This window comes from Kryptolebias marmoratus, linkage group LG5 (genome assembly GCF_001649575.2).
Source record: "Kryptolebias marmoratus isolate JLee-2015 linkage group LG5, ASM164957v2, whole genome shotgun sequence".
Taxonomy (NCBI): domain Eukaryota; kingdom Metazoa; phylum Chordata; class Actinopteri; order Cyprinodontiformes; family Rivulidae; genus Kryptolebias; species Kryptolebias marmoratus.
The window spans coordinates 12,015,587-12,021,586 of record NC_051434.1 but is presented as its reverse complement, the minus strand read 5'-3'; the positions used below and the strand labels follow the sequence as shown (position 1 = coordinate 12,021,586).

The 6,000-nt window shown below is 38.4% G+C and overlaps 1 protein-coding gene across 3 annotated transcripts in view; it reads right to left on the bottom strand.

Annotated features, from left to right (window-relative positions):
- gabbr2 (gamma-aminobutyric acid (GABA) B receptor, 2) overlaps nt 1–6,000 on the bottom strand; it is a 198,531-nt gene that overhangs the window by 77,366 nt on the left and 115,165 nt on the right. The window lies entirely within an intron of this gene.

Here is a 6,000-nt window from a genome sequence, read left to right as displayed (position 1 = left end):
AGTTTGTATGTAATGTATGAATATAATATACAAGTTTCACTTTTTAAATGGAATTACTGAAATCAATCTACTTTTTCATGATATTCTAATTTTATGACCAGCACCTGTATGTTAGATCTGAATGGAAATCCAGAAGTAAAGAAAACAAAACAATATCAAAGTGCATTAATAACAGAGAGAGTATTGGGGAGGGAAAACTACACACCAACCAGGCTGTAGAGCACAAATTTGCTTGGGGATTCAGGACAACATGGCCCGGTGAATGACTCGGTAAATAATTCAGATTCCCTGGGTGGAAATTCAGCATGTTTGCGGGTGGTAGATAGAGGGGGAAAAAAAAAAATCAAAGGTCGGACCATGCCTTTTAGTGCGCGCATACTTATGTAAAGCGCAAAAACTGAGCGCAGACCTGAACATGTGCACACAAAAATGCACACAAGGTGTTGATCAGAAGTAATCAAAATGCATACATAAATACTGACACGGATATGATGAACCTGTATGAGATTGGATGTGACAGGATGCACTGACAGACGTATGCTGTGAAGCTCTAATTTAATCCAGGTGGACAGAAACAAAAACTAAGTAGATTTTCCACCAAGCAACAAAATTCTGGAGGCTAAGATAAATTATTTATGTTACTAAACATCCGAGTAAATAGAAGACCTACGATATTAGTCGCCAACAGTCATCTTCATGGAAAACATGCTTACTGCGTGTCTTTAGCTGTGCTCCTGCTCTCTACAGTACAATAAATAAATGGAAATAAATGAAAAGCCCAGAGTTCTTTGAAGGAATGCATATCACCTGACGCAGCTCATGTTAAGAAATGACAGAGTTGTAGCCATTTTGGTCAAGCCTTAATGTTATGCACATCTACCTCATGTACTATCCTGAGATATCATGCCTGTGGGAACTGACTCTTAGTGACTACCGACTGACATTTTTGTGTTGGCTAATGTTGATTAGCTGTCGTGATCAGCTACAGTTAGATTAATCCAAAGGGTAATCAGCGGTGGATTTAAATCCATTCTGTGGTTTATGAGATATTTTGCTAACAGACTAACAGGGTTGATTCTAGCAGTTAATGGAAAAAGAACTTGCACAGTAAGAAGCACTTAGGGTATTGTGATTGACTAAGCTACAACCACACCGAATTTTAGCACAATATCTATAAAATGGATTGACACATAGCAATTTTTTTTTAAGGTCCATTGGCCGTGGCAGCCATTTTGAATTAGGTAGGCTTCAAAGCTTAATCAGTTGTAGATGCACATCCTGTAAGTTTCATTAATTTTTGGTCAGTGGTTAATGAAATATTTTTGCTTTAAATGCACACGCACAAACATTATCGCCAGCCTCTCATCCTTCAGCAGTGGGCAAAAGTATAAACAAACATGCAATAAAATTTATTATTATCTGAAGAGAGTCCAGGCAGGATGGAGAAAAGTTTGAGGAGGGATCTGTGACAGAAGAGTGGCAGCAAAGGTCAAAGGAAAGGTTTACAGACAGTGGTGAGAGCAGCTGTGTTGGACGGTTTGGAGACAAAAAGACAGGAGACAGAACTGGAAGTGGCAGAGCTGAAGATGTTGAGGTTCTCCTTGGGAGGGACGAGGATGGACAGGATTAGGAATGAGGTCATCAGAGGTACAGCATAGGTTGAAGGACTGGGAGATAAAGTTAGAGAGGCCAGACTGAGATGGTTTGGACGTGCAGAGGAGGGACAGTGGGTATATTGGTAGAAGGATGTAAAGACAAAGAGGAGACATATGGATGCAGTTAGAGGACATGGAGGTAGTTGGAGTGAGGACAGAGGACACAGAAGACAGAGTGGAGACCCCTGCAAAGGAAATAGCTGAAAGAAACAATAAAATATTTCTGAGGCATGGAGGACTTCATGAAGATTGAATTAAGATGAAAAGTTACACAAAGACAAGTTTAGAAAAGAAAAAAAGGGTCAAACACCAGCAGTAATTTGATCAAACCTGTGGTATCCTGCTGTTATTCTGAGTAGTGAGAGCCCATTACAAATACAGTTCATAAAGTCATCCTCCAGACGGGACTCCTCCATATGTCATACATCCTCAGATCAGAGGGGCCAACTAATCACTGTCATCTAAATCCCAATACATCTCTGCTGGTTACTCAGTCGGTGCTGAAACACTCGAGGAATGGTTCGTGTAAAATCCTCTCTGGTCAAAAACTCTAGCCTCTTCACAAAAATCAAATACAGGTAGAAGTCCAAGAAGGCCAGGTAAGAGCTGTAAATATCTTTCAGGATGGGCTTTTGTGTTATTTTCTGTGTTGGCGAATGTGCGTTTGGGAGAGACAGACATGCCGGTGGCGACTCAGTAATACGTCTGCTCCCTGAAGGAAAGGCACTTAACCCAAATGACTCCAGCTATAGCCGAGGGCCACAGTCTCAGTGAAAATTCCAGCCTGCCCGGCAACAAAATGAGAAGACCGCATAGTTGCAGGCAAGGACACGAGTCAGTGTGTTGTGTTAGTGTGCTACAGACAGACTGGGGGCACTAAAGAGCCCCAAATTACCCTCATTGCTCAGGTTTTTATGTAACTGTAGCAACTACTGTTTTCTAAGAGGGCATGGTTAAAGGTAGCCTCGACTGCTTTATCTATAACAGGGTTATTTGTTACTTTATAATTGTGATTGTGTGATAGTAATATGTACCACAATCCCAATAAGGCACCATTAACACTTATTAAACACAAACAGAGTGATATTAATGCTCTTTTATGAGCTTAATGAAAATTTGATTGAGACTTTGTTGCTTCTACATCACTGATTCATAGTGATGACGACTGTGTGGCGTTCACGTTTGTAACTGTTACAGGTGAATGCACTGTTACCACCACAAATTTTACTTTAATATCTGATCTAAAAAAAAAAGCAAATGCTTTGGGTCTTTGGAAAGATCAGCTTGGACCAAAGACATAAAAACTAGAACTCACAGTAGACTGGTCCTTTAAGCTGGCTGTTAAGTGTGAGACTGTTGCTTCGGCTTTGTTCTGTTTAGGGATTTGGATCAGCAGAGGTGCTTTAGCCGTTTTATTGGTTTCAATAAAATACTTTTATAAAACAGGCAAACTTGTAATGGTAATATGAGCACAAGCTATTAATCTGGAGCTGATTCTACGTGAGCCACAGGACGTGCTAAATCCCTCCGGTTTCGTTTTCTTAGACTTTGTTTGGGTTGATTTCATGGCCCTATAAGACAGGACATGGAGCATGCAGATATATGATTCCTATAAAACAACTAATGCATTTGTAGAGCATAATAATGCAGTGAGCAGTGGTGAAATATTACGCAATCATATGTTTGAAGATGAATTTTCAGGTTACTGTTAGTGGTACGTGTGAAAATTGCTGCATGAGTGGGGGAAAAAAAAGTGTAAAGAAAAATAAATTTGCCTGTGTCATATTTCAGGGCCAACAGATATCGCCTGCTGCCATGAAAGGCTGGAAATCATGTAGTCACCTGCATGCAAGTGTGTGTTCATTTGTCTGTTAGCAAAATATCTCATTAACCACTGAACGGGTTCTGATTAAACTTTCAGAAAGTAATTATTGGTCGTTCATCTACAACTGATTAGCTTTTGGAGTTGATTAGGCTCAAGACGGCCACTACAGCTAGTCCACCTTATCAATCACAAAAATGATTAGGTTTCAGTCAGTTTTACAGATATTGAGCTACAATTTGGTGTGGCAGTAGCTGAGCGCCATCCCCAACACATACTCTGAGCACTTATAGATTGCACAACATCTTTGTTTAAAACTTTGGCATGCAAGGCGGTGCGCAATATACATTCTTCCAAGGAATACAAGTTTCATTCAAATATGCATTAAATATTTTAATTCACTGGTTATTCCTCCAGTCAAAAAAAAAAATTAAAAATTATTGTTAACATGTAGATTTTTAGACTTTTGGGGGAAAAACAAAAAACAAAACACATGCAATAAATACATACAAAGTTTAAAAAAAAAAAAAAAGACCGGGCAAACAGATTTAAAGTTTTTATTGTCATTGTGAGGCCACACTGCACAACTTGCCACAGACCACCACACAACTTACTCTACTATATAGAGTTATAAATAATTGAGGTATGCTAGATATTAGCTTAATTTAAATTTCAGTACCTTTTTTCAGTATAGTAAAGCTGTCTAAACTGCCTCTCAGTCCCAAAAAGTATAAACCACCCCAGTCTACAAAATGTCTGCCAACACTGATATTTTATGCTCAAAACTGATAAATAATAAACGACACAGCTATAAAAATTGAAAATAAAGTTTTCGGTGTATGCTCATCTCAAATGAAAGCCTGTCCTTGTTTTATCAATGTTTCTTAATCCAGCCCGTCCGGGGAACTCGAGGCGGGGAACGAGGGAGAAAATGAAAAAAGGCAGAAAGCAGAGAGAGGGACTGCGACGACGCCCCGCAGCAGCGATGCCTGTCTGCGTTTTGAATATTTCAGCTGGAATATCGCAGATGTGTGCGCTCTATTTGTGGCTCACACAGAGTGTCAGAGGCCCACACCCACTCCTCTCAAACCCTCTGAAAAGATTTTCAGGCAACGCTGAGATTTGCATATTTAGCGTTAATTCAAGATGGGTGATGTCAGCTTAAAATGTCATGCCTTAACATGCAGATTACACACATATTTTAGGAAGGAAAGCTTATCTTTCTGTTGCTTCTATATCCCACTGTCTCCTCAGCTCTGTTCTATCTTTTCATTGACCTGCTCCTTCTAGTGAACATTGTTTTCCACAAACATAGAGGAAAAAAATGTATTTTTCTCCAGGTTTCCATTATTCTCCTTCAGCACAATTTTTTATTTCTGCTTCTATTTGATGAAGATAAATGCAAAAATCTTTAAACACATGTAAGCTACCTGTTAAGCTCAATAGTCTGGAAAAAACAAAGTTCACATCTTTTGAAGTAAGGAAAGATTATAAACAAATATCTTATATATTGTAGATAGCTTTTTGAAGGACCTCAGTTTGGAAATATAAAGTGTAATTGATGACTGATGAGTTAATGGCTAGTCTGAGAAAGACCAAAGTCGAACGCTGCCGTCCTAAAATAACTCGTATCAAAACTTTTAATGCAGTTCCTGTGAGCACTGTTTCGTAAACCTTCACAACACCATCAGTTATTTATTCCACCAATGTTTATGCATAATTCTATGATTACCATGATGCACAAAAAACAACAGCAGCAGCTAGCTGTAGCACACCTGGTGCGGTCTAATGCACTTCAGGCTGGAATATAATATTTTTTGTCAGAACAGCCATACAATGGGTCTTAGCCCCACTCAGACTAGTTCAGTCAAAATTAAACTCCATTTCTCCAAACTGAGGTCATTCAAAGAGCTGTTTGCAACAGATAAGATGTTCAGTCTTCATAACTTTATCACAAAACCTCACTTCAAAAGATCTGAACTATCTTTTTTTAAATACATGACAGCTACTGCTATGACACTGCAGCTACACTGGTATGCAAAAGTTTAGGAACAAAAACACAACTGATCACATTATACATTAATAATTATACAAATGTATTTTGAGCAGTATTTTTTATTTCCTTTATTTACGGTTTCAGCTTAAAGGCACAATATCAGAGCTTTCATTCCAGCCTTTTTGTCCTGGTATCATGACTTGTAAATAAATATCTTAGGCTCTCTTAATTCTTTCACTAAACGTTTAATAGCTTTGTATCATTTCTTTACAGTCAGCAGTGATTTTTGGCTTTAAAAGTTAACTTTAAATTAAAACAGCACCCTGCCTCCTAATGAACTCACACAGCAAATCAATAAACGATTATGGACAGTTTTCAGGGGCAAATTGATGTTTTTTCTGTAAAAACTATTTATTTTTTCATCCTGTTATTGAAGTAGCGATATTTAGAACCAAAATACCACTAATTTGCCTCTCGTTTCATTTCAAACAACAGAAGAGGAAGGACAACAAATTGTCTTTTTAAAA